Consider the following 14,235-nt stretch of genomic DNA (forward strand, 5'->3'; position numbering starts at 1 on the left):
ACTAATTTACTAAAAAATATCGGTGTGGATACACCGCATATTTCAAGCCGGCAAAGATGTGGCTTCGCGCTGGAAACTAAGCCTAAACAGACTGCTACTTCGTCGCCGTGGAACTCCCTTTTTCACCCCCTTGGTTTGAAGAGAAAAAACTTCATTGGACTCCTGAGATTAAAAAGTTTTCGATTGTGGGGAAAAAATGAAAAGACTTCCCATCCTAGACAGCCGGAAGAAATTGCCTAACGCCGTTCTGAAGGATTCCTCATCCCTTCACCCACCACCCGGGAGAAAATTGCTTCATCGGTGATTCTACGGTACCAGTTCCGGTACATTCGCCGCTACTAGAATGCTGAAAGTGATTAAGGATTTTGTGTCACAGTCATGAAAACGTTTGTGTCTACACTGCCTGTTAGTGCCCAAGAAACAATGGAAATGTGCGATTTATAGTGCGAAAGTCCTAATCAAGTGTGCGGAAGTGTGCGGAAGTCCTAATCAAGATGTTGTGAAAAAAAAAAAAAAAAGAAGAAAAGAAAAATATGCGCGATTTATATTTATTAGACGAGCTTCTGCTCCTTTAGAGAAAATTCTTTCAAAGGAAAAGATTTATTTCCTCCTTCGAAGTGCTTTTTTTTAAGTAACAAAAATGAATCCCGTGAACATCTGCATATTTTTTTTTCCCCTCGATAATGAATAATTTTTACTTCATATTTTAGTTCTCTAATTTTTTTTATTTTATTACGAATCTTTGAAAGAGTATAATATGAAGTGCATTCTTGTGTTTATATTGTTTTTTTTATTTTTATGATATATAGTTTTATTTTTATGATACATTTATACTGCTTTTAAAATGTTTTTAAAAGAAATAGATGTGGTTCAAACGTCAATTAAAGTAATGAAGGCAAACAAAATTAAGTTATTATTTAAACTTTTATTTCCAAATGATTTGTCTAGATTAAACCGTAACAAAATTCTTAATTCTTCAGAATTTTCTTTTGAAACTAACGATAATGAATTTGCAAACAAACTAAAAGAAATTTGTGATACTTTTAATTTTTCGGATTTAATAAAAATTTCAGACATTCTAAATATTTCCAGTGAGGGAAATAAAAATGAAATCGCAAAACATATTTTAAATTGTTTATGTGATTTTAATTACTTAAAAAATTCGATCGTAAATGAAAATCCCTCCGAAGATGATGAGGAAACTACTCAGTTTGAGAGTAAACACACTCAAACTGATTTTGAACCACATTTACAGACTAAAACTTATGTAAATAAATTTACACAAGTTAGTTTAAATTCTATATGTACAAAAAGTAGTGTTGATGAAGATATGGTATCCTATAGTCAAAGTTCTAGTAATTATATAAATAGGGAAAATGAAACAAAATTAGTAGTTAGTTTTTCAGATATTGAAGCAGTTACCCCTATGTTTAATGGAAACCGCTATGATAACATAAATTCTTGGTTTGAAAATTTTGAAACTCATGCTAATTTATTTAAATTGTCTGATATGCAAAAATTTTTATTTGCAAAAAGATGCATGAAAGGTAACGCATTAACTTTAATTAGAAGTGAAACTCAGTTAAATTCGTATGAAAAATTAAAAAATCTTTTGCTTGAAGAATTTGGACTTAGTTGCAATAGTGCAGAAGTACATGCAATGTTGCAAAAAAGAAAACAAAGGTATAATGAAACTCTTCAAGAATATTTCCTAAAAATGAGAGAAATAGCTACTCAAAGTGATATTGATGACTTAGCTCTAATCACTTACATAATTCAAGGAATACCAGACCAAACAAATAATAAAACAATTCTTTATGGAGCCAGTAATCTTTTTGAATTTAAACAAAAACTTAAACTTTATGAAAAAATTAAAAGTGACTTGGATAAAAATAAATTTCAAGCTAATAAGGGACCATATGTTAAGAAGTTAGAAAACCCGAAATATGACATTAAGTGCTTTAAGTGTAATGCACCAGGACATAAAGCCCCGGCTTGTCCTAAAAATAAAAATGTAACCCCGAATGTGACAAAACCCAAAATACATCATACTACACAGGAGAACCCATTGAATCAATGTAAATATTGCTCAAAGAAAGGACTTTTGAATCAATTTCACATGGGCTCCACGTGTGTAAACAACCCTAATAATGTGGTTGATTTGAACGTTCAAAATATGACAAGTAATCAATAGCAATTACTAATATCCGGATATATAGTTGAAAATGAGTACCTAAATGGATATATAGTTGAAAATGAGTACCTAAATGGATATATAGTTAAAAATGAATACCTAAATGGAGGTAAAGTAAAAAATAAATACCTAAAGGGACGTCCAAAACAAAATAAAAATGAAAAAGTAAACAAAGAGATAATATTGAATGTTGATGATTAAATTAGGCAAAATTGTTAAGTCAGTTAAGTTTTTTGTAATTGATACTGATTTACCATATGCTTTACTTGGGTTGCAGGCTTGCAAAGAGTTTTGTTTGTTTATTGATTGTGTCGGGCCAGTTGTTACTCAATTTGGTAAGAGATTGATCACCTCTGCTAATTCTAACAATGACAACTTATCTTTGCACATTAGACAGCAAAATTCTCAAAATGTTAAGGGTAAAAATGTTGAAAAAATAAAAGTTGAAGATGTTTCAGTTAAAGTAAACATTGAAAAAAATAATGTAATGGGTAACAAAAATAAAAGGAAAAGGACAAATAGGAAAAAGAAAAAATGTCCAAAAATTTCAAATGATTCGAAGATAGATCTAGGTAATGGGTGCACACATTATCAGGTTAATATCGACGAAAAAATAAAAAATGAAAGCGAGATAAAAAATGTCGACTTAAAAGAAATTTTAAAAAGTTATGATGATATTTTTGCGAAACACAAACATGACGTAGGAGAAATTAGAATGGAACCGCAAAGAGTCAGGTTAACCTCAGATTTACCTATATCTCTAAGGCAAACAAAACATCCCCAAAACAACAACAAGAAATTGATTTACAAATAGAGGAATTGTTAAAAAATAACATTATAAAAGAAAGTTCATCCCCTTATGCTGCCCCAGTAACTTTAGTTTTAAAAAAAGATGAAAATAAAAAGAGTCGTTTATGTATAGATTTTAGGAAATTAAATCAAATTACAAAAACAGATTCTGAACCTCTACCTTTAATACAAACTTTAATAGAAAAATTGTCTAATAGTAGTTATTATTCTAAAATAGATTTATCACAGGGATATCATCATGTTCGTATTCATCCTGATAACACTGAGAAATTAGCATTTGCTACTCACAATGGTCTATTTGAATACTTAAGATTACCTTTTGGCTGGAAAAATGCCCCGAGCATTTTTCAACGTACAGTTCGTAGAATTTTAAATAAACATAAAATTAAATTTGCTACAAACTACTTTGATGATATCATTATATTTTCTAAGTCTTATGATGAACATTTAACCCATCTTAAAAAGATTTTTGATATTTGTAAACAGGAAAACTTAAAATTAAAACTTTCAAAATGTTCATTTTTGCAAAAACAAATAGAATTTTTAGGATATGAAATTAAAAATGGAATTGTATCACCCGATAACCATAATATTGAAGTGATTAAAAAATTATTGCCCCCTAAAAATGTAAAATCATTACAAAGATTTCTCGGATCAATAAATGTTTACAATAAATTTATTGATAGTTATGCAAGTATTCGACATCCTTTAAATAACTTGTTAAAGAAAGATGTAAAATGGGTGTGGTCAGAAAAATGTCAACAATCTTTTGAACTTTTAAAAAATGCTATTATTTGTAAACCAATTTTGAAAATTATTAACCCTAATCATGAATGTCATCTTTTTGTTGATGCATCATTAGTTGGAATTGGATGTGTGCTAAAACAGACAGATGAATGTGGTGTATTGCATCCTGTAACTTTTCATTCTCGTTCATTAAGGGACTATGAAAAAAACTATGCAATTACAGAACTTGAATGTCTTGCTATTGTCGATTCTCTAAATAAATTCCATCATTACCTCTTTGGACAAAAATTCACCATACATACTGACCATGCTGCTTTAGTTTGGCTAAGAAATGTTAAAAATTTAAAAGGAAGATTATTTAGATGGTCATTATTGTTAAGTATGTATGAATATGATATTAAATACACAAAAGGCTCTGCTAATTTTGAAGCAGATTGGCTTTCGAGAGATGCAACACATTCAATTGTCCAAAGTAATAGTAAAAATAATAAGTGTTCATGTTTCACATTTATTGAATTTGAGTGAAATAGTGGAAGCTCAAAGGAAAGATAACTTACAAGGTAAATTTGTTGATATCAATAATGTTTTGTGTGTACGTAAGAAAAATTTTACTAAAATAGTTGTTCCATTTTCGTTAAGATTAAAACTTCTGCAAAGTGCTCATGATAAATTTAATCATCCAGGAGTTCAGAAAATGATTAACTTAATAACCCCTGTTTATTATTGGAACAACATAACTTCAGATATAACAAAATTTTGTAAACATTGTCATACGTGCCAATTAAATAAAAAACCGCGACAAAAAAGATTTGGATTATTACAATCCTTACCCCCTGTTAATCAGTCTTTTGACTTACTAGCAATAGATAGAGTTGGTGGATTGAATTACTATAATTCAACAAAAAAATATTTAACTTTAATTATTGACCACCTTACACGCTACATTTGGGCTTTTGCATCAAAATCCATTAGCTCAGAGACTTATACAAATTTTTTACATCAAATTTTTCAAAATCAAATCCCTAAATCCTTGTTGAGTGATCGAAACGCTGCCTTTACTTCTTCTCATTTTAAAAAGTTTTTGAAACATAATAAAATTCAACAATTATTGACAACTGCACATCATCCACAGTCTAATGGCAAGGTTGAACGCCTTGGTCAAACAATAATTACGCGTTTAAAATGTAAAACTAATGAAAAACCTACTAAAACTCCCTGGCCTATTTTGTTAAAAGATATAGTTAATACTTATAACTTAACTCCCCATTCTGTAACAAAATTTCCACCTGCATACCTCATGCATCGTAGACTCCCCTACGAAAATCCCTTAAATGAAAAAGTCTATCCACCTGTTGAAGAAGCTAAAAAAATAGCAATTCAAAGAACTAGAGAATATCATGAAAGAAATAAAATTTATTATGATTCTAGATTTTTAGATATAGACTGTAAAAATGATGAACTAGTTCTGTTTGAAGAATTTACTTATCCTAATACAAGGAAGTTGTCACCTCCTTTTAGTGGACCGTATAAAATTCTTCAAAAAATTTCAGAAGTTAATTACAAAATAAATTAAAAAAATAATTTGAGTAAACAAAATTTTGAAATAGTACATATTTCAAAGCTTAGGAAATATCACAGCCCACAAATGTTAAAATTAAATCATGAATAGTCACCAACAGAAAATTTTTTACTTTCTTCAAGGGAAGAAGTAACCCCTATATTTTTGAGAGATCCGAATCGCGTTGTGTGGAGATGTTTACCTCAGCATCAGTTGGGAGTGAGGGCGAAGTAACATGAACTTTTTTTTTCTCAACACAGTGAGAAAAAACTTTCTAAACTATTTTTGTTTTATCCAGTCTGGATCTCTCAATTTCACAGTGCTTCATGAAATTCTGTTTTCCTCCATGTAAACGGGGAATACAGAATTTCATCAAGTAAAAAACCCCATTAACCATACAGAATCTTAAATTCTGATTAAATGACACTTGTTGTCCAGGCCGTTTTGCATAAAAATTTTGTATATTTTTGTATGAAAATTTTTGAAAAGTTATTTTAGAATAGTTCTATAAAATGTTTAAATTTTTCTTTCTGTTTAGTTCACTAAATAGATAAATTGTATTATTATGTTTTTATTGTTGTTGCTGTAAATAATTTTTTTCACATAGTGGAAAAAGGTTATTTATAGTAGGAAAGAGGACAGTCATACCAACATAAAGTATATATTCATAGTATTCTAAATTTTTTTTGGCTTACCAAAATTTTTTTGGGGGGGATGTAATACAAAAATTAAATACTTTTGTATTAATAAAAGCATTAAAACTTCATTCCTTTTCATAAAATATCTTTAGTAAAGGATAAGGGTAGAAATTCTATTTTGGGACTTCAAGGCTAAAAACATGCCAATGAATAATAATTAGATTTAGACTTCAAAAGAGAAGTTATTTTAAGATCTTTCACTTCCATATAAGGAAAGATTAAACGATTTGCTTTGAGTAATAAATAAATTGATGAGGCGTAGGAATACAGAAAAAGGCAATAATGACTGACCACTTTACAACTTGTAATCATCCTATAAAACGCAGAGCACTAGTTTTTGCGTGGCTTTTTTGTTGTTTATCATGCTTAAATAAAATCCGTCAGCTTAGACTGGATATGTGTTCCCCCTCTCCCGCTTTGGAGAGGGGTTAAACTGCTATATCACCATCGTTTAGTAAAATAAAATATTATGCCGAAACTGGACTCGTTAATCATGATGTTCTCACTACTAATTTACTAAAAAATATCGGTGTGGATACACCGCATATTATATATTTATATATATATATATATATATATATATATATATATATATATATATATATATATATATATATATATATATATATATATATTATCAATTATTGCTGCTGATTTCTCCATAGTTTTTAAAACTGATATTTTTTATACGATATTTTTATACAACAGCCTAATCAAGAAACGAAACACTCATTTAAGGTGACCAATTCGTGTGAATTTGTCGTCAATCTTTTTTTTTTCTTCGCCAAGTACTACTGCGGATTTAATAATTTGCAATTTTTTTATTGTGATGATTAGTTACAAAAGGTCATGGAAATAATTTCTGTGTCCCCATGCTTCCCAACAAAATGTGAAAATGTTACATGTAATGTTACAACAAAAATTACACGTTCAATTTAAAAAAAGTTATAATTAGTTTTTTTTTTTTTTTTAAAAACAGCGCTTTTGTTATTTTAAATTAGTAACATACATGTGTATTATTGTGAAAAGTATCTTGCAGAAAGATATTAGTGCTAGAGAGTTCTGTCGCAGATAGCTAGAAAAAATTCTGCTTCAAGGATTCAGAGTATAACAGCTTTGGTTATACCTATCATTTCAATTAATGTTAATATAATGCTTTTTTGAATTTATTGTAGTGTTTTTGTTGGATAAAATAGTAACTTCGGTAAAACATGACAACTTCTTGGAATTATTGATGACTCAGGGATTTGAAAATCTAAAATGTCGCAGATACCATGTACATATCAAAATGAAAAGCAATCCATAGCTGAATATGTCCCAACTTTGCAACATATTTTAACTTATGTGATTCTTAAGTCCAATATGACTGAGATAAGTGTTTTGATGGTATGGGTATTTCTCCGCACACAATTTATGCATAGAATTCTTGATAATTGGATTCGTTAACATACAATCTGATATTGCAATGTTTAATATATTTATGCAAAGGCCATTGCTTTGGAAGCTTCTTATATACAAAGTTAAGAACTAATGCAAGAACTCCTTTAGAGAATAAAGTGACTGAAATAAGAAATAATATATTATAAAAATGAAAAATTTAGATAATTCCTTCCTTCAGCAATCCCATGCCCGTTTTACTTGTATGGTCTTAATTGATGATAAATGTTATTTTGTTATTTAATTGATTCAGATATGTTATTTTGAAACCATAAGGCTATCTATGCTCGTTTACTTCAGCACCATCTTGGAATTGGCGATGATGTATTGTAAATTAAAATGAAAAAGGAAACAGAGTTTTGAAAGCCTCTCAGTAGTTACAAACGCCATCTTGGGTAATTTTATAGGCTTAGAATTTTAAAATTTGTAATAATACTTTACTTTTTCATGAGTCATTATCTTGCACTAAAATGGATCAGTTATTCCTTGAATTAATTACCCTGGTCCTTCCTGTTTTATTTTGTATAGTTTGTATTCTAAACTCTAATACTTTTACGTTTTACATTGTATGTTTAAAAGTTCAAAAGATAGCCACTTTTAAAGTTTTGTAATGTTTTTCATGGTTTCTTTTCTCAACTTCTAGCTATCAGGGTTTGTTGATTTAATACATGATTTAAATCAAATGATTTTTTTTAAAGAAAATCATTGATTTTGAAAGTTAAAAAACAATGCTTTAAATTATTGATACTTTTATTGTTTCTTTTCTTAGTTTCAAAATTTATTTTAAATAAATTGCTGCATTAATTAATTTTAGTTATTGAAATTACTTTCTTTCTTGGTGCGTATTAAATTCCAACACATTTGAAATTACATCTTTAAAAAAAAATTTCATTCTTGAGATTGATTGGATAGCATTAAATGTGTACAAATTAAAGTACACATTTAATGCTGTCTTAATATATACTTGCATGGCTGTAGAAAATAATTAATAAATATGAATTTTTTCAAAAAAAATTTTTTTTCAAATAATGTTAATTAAAATTCTACCTTTTGATTGAAAAAGCATGGAATTAAAATCTACATTATATTTTATTAGTGGAAAATGTATATTTCTAAACCTTGGGGTTATATTAGAAGGGAAAAAAGGGGGCTGATGAATTCAGATGTTTTTTTCCTGATATAGTGTCATTCTTCCCTTTCAAAGTCTATTTGAAGCAGTAGAGTCATCAACTGGTAACTGTTTTTTTTTCTTCCTCATAATATGTTTATAGTATCTTTGACATTATCAGATTTTCTATAAAGACATTTTGTGAAAAAAAATTCCAATGTGTACACAGATTTTTTTAAATTTTTTTAGCTTAACTTATCTATTTTGATATAAGATTAAAAATGAATATTTTTAAATAAAAATGATTAAATACTTATTTATTTATTGATGAATGACTACATTTATAAACACAATCTGTTGCATTTATTTTGTCATATTAAAAATTAAGAGAAAAAAATTTCACTTTTTAATTAAAATTATGGTTTGTTAATTGAAACTTTGTTTTAATAGTTAAGGAACAGGGATCTGTGTCTAAACCAAATTTATTACCACTTAGCGGTACCTTTACAAAATACTTCACTCTATCTGAATCAGCACTGTGGTAAACACGTGTTAGATGTGGAATTTGTATTGACTACCCGGGTTCCAATCCCAGCCAATACTGGGATTGGAACCCGGATCATCTCATCGAAAGGTGACCAAATAATTTTTAAAGATTATTCAAAGAAAAACTTTTTTCCTTCTATTATATTATAAAATATAATATTTTCCATATGTTATAAACTTACTCGTAAGGTTCTTACTATAAACTTACTCGTTTTCCATATGTTATAAACTTACTCGTAGTCGTAAAGGGTCGTAAGGTTTTTACTATAAACTTACTCGTTTTCCACATGTTATAAACTTATTGAAAACATAAAAACTGCTCTGATTCTATGCAAAAGAATTGTCAACCTAGGGATTAGCATAAACGCTGCTAGTAGTTCTTGTGTTATGCTTATGTCTACTTTAGTTCATGTAATGTTTTCAATATAACTATTTGTCTTTTAATTTAAAAATATTAAAATTAACCACAGTTCATGTGTTATTTTTTTTTCAGCTGCTACCTTCAGACTGTTTAAAGAAACTAGCTGACTAGGAAAAGCTGAAAAATTTGGTGAAGTTCTTGCCACCGCCAACGACCGGGAAGGCAGGAAGACTAATTGCCTCAACTGACACAGTTTTGTTTTAGAAACAATTGATTGTATTAAAGAATGCAATTATAGAAATTAGTATATTATTCTTTACTGTTTAATAAATATTGTATTTCATTTACACATTTGACATCCGTTCAAGCCCTAATAGATATTTTGGCAACACTTTAATGGAGAAAGGCTATAAGTAAATTAAATCGCAGCTTATTCTACCATGCTTACCCTTTTTTAAATCAGAAATCTGAGGAAGTGACTCCTGTTATTTTATTATGACAATATCAGTGTAAATATTGCTTTTTTTCTTCTTCTTTTTAATCAGTTTTCTTAAAATTGAACCTGATGCTGTGAAGATAAGAAATTTTGTTTTCCATACATACTATTTAAGTAAAATGCAGGTTATATAATACTAAAACGTCATAACAATAAAGTTTATCGTTTTAAATTAAACATATTGTAATTTTAATCTACATAGTAAAATAAAGATGCTGTAAAAATTATTGCACAAATCACTTAAAATTATTTCACAGTATAAATAGCTGCTTGTACCCTGAAAAAAAAGAAGAAATATCTTAAACAAAACTATTTACTTTCTAGCTTATTTTCTAGAATAATAGTAAAATATACCTGCCTACCCAAACTTATTAAATATTAATAACTAAGCTGCAGACCTAAAAATTTTATAAGTTTTGGTAATAGCAAATAATTTAATTTTAAACAAGCTAGAACGGTTTTGTTTTCAGTCTTTTCCAGGTTGCAAACAGGCAGGAATATTTTCAAAAACTAATTTTTATTTTCTCAAATAACGTAATTTTGGCGATTGTCGGCATTCCGCAGCATTCGTTTTTTGAATATCGTGTTGACGATGTCGGTCGACATAGTACAACGTTTGTAAATGTAGAGAGATGTCGATCGACGTCCCCCAACGTTTTTACAATATCGAACAATATTGTTTTGCAATATTGAATATACGTTATAAAAGGGATTCATTTTTATATAGTAGATTTTTATATAGTCTACAATATTTCGCTACGATATTGTACAATGTTCAAAGCTAAGTTTTTACGATATCGTTTTTGTGAATTGTGCTATTTGGGACATGCAGTGATTAATTTTCAGTGTTCTTACAAATGTTTTTCAAAATTTTTATTTGGAAATGTTTAAAGTAATTTTAAATTAAGTTTTTCAAAACCATAATAATAAATTAAAGCGTAAAATTGGCTACCATTAGAAAATATCGTTCGCAAAAATCGTTAAAGTTGGCAGGTATGATTGGATGAAATTTTAAGAATTAGGCCTACTTAAGAAGATTGGACAAAAAGAATATAAAATATTAAAATTTCATTGAAGTTACGGCTGGGCCTACTTAAGAAGATTGGATAAGAAGAATATAAAATACTGAAGTTACGGCAATCATAGTGATAGCTACGTCGTCAACTAGTGCTGGTGAGTAATGAGTGCCCGTGCTTTTATTACGTCTTTCTTAGAAATCTACTCGGAAAAAAAGTCATGCCTTAAGCTATCTTGCGAAATTTTTTTTTCACTACAAATTATAAGCAAGATGGAAGAAATATTGTCATCTAATCCAGAGTGACTTACGATGAAGATATTGATGATGCTTCGATCAGCATTGAACATGGGCGTGCTTTTAATCTTTTGGTGTGATATTGGAAGTAATTTTCTTTTAACGCTGATTTCAAAGTATATCTGTAAGTCATGAGTATTTTTATTATCAACATTGTGCTTATTACTTTAATTTTAGAAATTTTGACATGATTATTCATTTGAACTTTGAGACAAAAAGTTAATGCTTTTTCATATTTATCGTGTTTAAAATAATATAATTGTAAAATAATTATAATCGTAAAAAGTTCTTTGACTTAAAGCTGAATAGTATTTACATTATGATAAAAATTCTTAATCAATTAAGAAAAGAATATTCCTTAAACTTTCATCTGAAAGGTTTTGTATATTCTTTGTGAAAACATGTGAGATTGCATCTTCTTTTTTCAAAATGTCCCATTTAAGACCTGTAATGTTATGTTTGGTTTTACTATGTTCGTAATGCATAATCTCTTATCAGCGAAATACAAACAATGGAATTGATTGATTCGAAGCAAAAATGTTGTGATAGCAAGAATTTCAAAAAGTTACTGAGGTCTGAGGTAATCAAATTTGGATCATTAATACAAAAGGCAACTTATAATGAAAACAGGTGTTATGTTTTTTCGTTGCATTCTTGTGTGCAATTAAATGTTTGTGCAAATTTAATTCTGATAAAACACAATATTTACTACATTTTGGTTTCGAGATTTAAATTTTACCTAAATTTTAAGTAAATAAGGGTAGATAGTGCTTGCAACTAATAAAATTTCTGATGTGCCAATGTAAAATTATTTTTATATTACAAAAAATTTATAGCAAATTTTTTTTAAATTAAAATTCAAAAAAGCTTCTTTTTTTTTATTTCGCTCCTTGAAAATATTTCTACGGGTGCCTTTGGGTTTTGTTTCAAGTGGTTTGTAAGAAAAATTTCAGATTCTGAAAGATTAAAGTTACGGAAGCATTTTTCCATTTAATACCAGTGAAAAAATTTAAGCAAGTAAGTAATTTGAATATTTTTAAATTTTCCTTACTGTCTCAACTATTACAAAAAATTAAATTTTAAAAATTGGAGATATAATTTTATTTTAATATATTTGGAAATGAATGACTTAGTTAAATTTTAAAAGAAAAAAAGATTAGTTAAATTCTCAACTCAATTCAAATGTAAGTTTAACTTTGCAATTATGCAGTGTGACTTTTTTAATTTACAATTTCCGAATATGAATAATGAATGATAATTGTGAAATTACAAATGGCTTAAGTTACACATTTTATAAAATATGTTTTACAAACTAACACATTCAATTGAGATTTTGATAAAATAAGCTCATTTCTAAGAAAATTAAGAATACATTTTAAAATTAAAGACTTGAAAATTAACAATGATATAAAATTTGTCAGAAAACCCATTGTATGAAGAAAGGAAAACAATATCGAAAATTGTGACATAGTATTATTTCTTAAATAAATTTGAAATATTAAAAAAAAATCAACTGAACATAAGATGTACTTTGGAGTAAGAGGGAGGAAAATGGATGGTAGCAGAGTTCGCTAAAATAATTTTATTTCATATTTCTGTATTGCTAAGTAAATAATGCATGGAATGACATTATGAAACTATTGTTCCACGTTTTACTACTTCGCAACAATACAGAAAATTAAGTAAAATTATATCGCCGAATTATTCTACTACCATCCAAATTTTCCTCTTGCTCACTCAAAAAATAAAAAGCAACGCATGATAATATCAGAAAAGGTAAAATCTAATATTTTGTAGCATCATAACTAATGCAAAATAACATTACGGCAAACGCTTGATAATATTAGTTTCTGTAGAATCTAATATTATATAATGCAGCGCAAACAGCGATCTCTTGTATGTTTCTAATATCAGAAGTTGTGCAAGATAACGTCAGATTTCACCGATTTTCTGATGTTATCTAATATTAGGTGATACTTGGGATGTGATACAATTCTTTTCAGAAAATATTGTTTTGTTTTTTTATTAAATACCGTAAAATACGAGTTAACTAATTTCTATTTAGGACCACTAACGTTGCTGCAACGGACAAAATTTGCTCTTAATTGTTAAAAAACAGCAAACTCATGGGCCCCTACAATGAAATATATTGAATTACACAGTAACAATTGTTGTCTAAAATTCACACATAAGGGAGGGAAGAAAAATTAGATCTGCAAAAAGACTATTTTTTTTTCATCTCTCTTTTGCTTTTAACTTATTTTTTTAATGAATTTAAGTAGTCGATGCGAATACACTTTAATTTTCGAAAATATAGTACCTTTTAGTTCCACTTGTTTGTTTTAATAATAAATAAGACACTTGAGCAAGGACAAATGTTTAGATTTGAGTACAATATATATATATATATATATATATATATATATATATATATATATATATATATATATATATATATATATATATATATATATATATATATATATATATATTCTTTTTCCTAAAAACCTGCGTAACGAAATGCGTATTCCATCTAATTGAGAGTTCTTAAACCTTTTCCAATATGTATTTGCTCCGCATTGTATATGAATCGGTTATTGTTAAAACATTACACTAATCAGGTTTGATTGAAAATTAAGTGGTTATTAATACTGCATCTGAGTGTTCAAAACATTTAGAAACTAAACGCAAAAGGGCCATTCGCTCTGTATGAGAAAAATTCACATATGTGTAATTCCTAAACGCAACGGAGAACCTGATTGCTAAAATATATTAATCCACAAAAAACTCTCCAATCAAGTTCGAACTCGCATCATCGAATTTGTATATGTGAAGTTTTTGCATAAAGTGTGAATGCTTTCTATTGGGAATTACTTACAGTACTTGCGCGTCCACGAATCGCATTTGAAATCAAAATAAGTGCGTAATATGCAATGTGACTACTTAACTACTGAATAATTTGAGTAGC

The sequence above is a fragment of the Parasteatoda tepidariorum genome, chromosome 5 (genome assembly GCF_982258835.1).
Source record: "Parasteatoda tepidariorum strain Cologne lab strain chromosome 5, Ptep-v5.0, whole genome shotgun sequence".
Taxonomy (NCBI): Eukaryota; Metazoa; Arthropoda; class Arachnida; order Araneae; family Theridiidae; genus Parasteatoda; species Parasteatoda tepidariorum.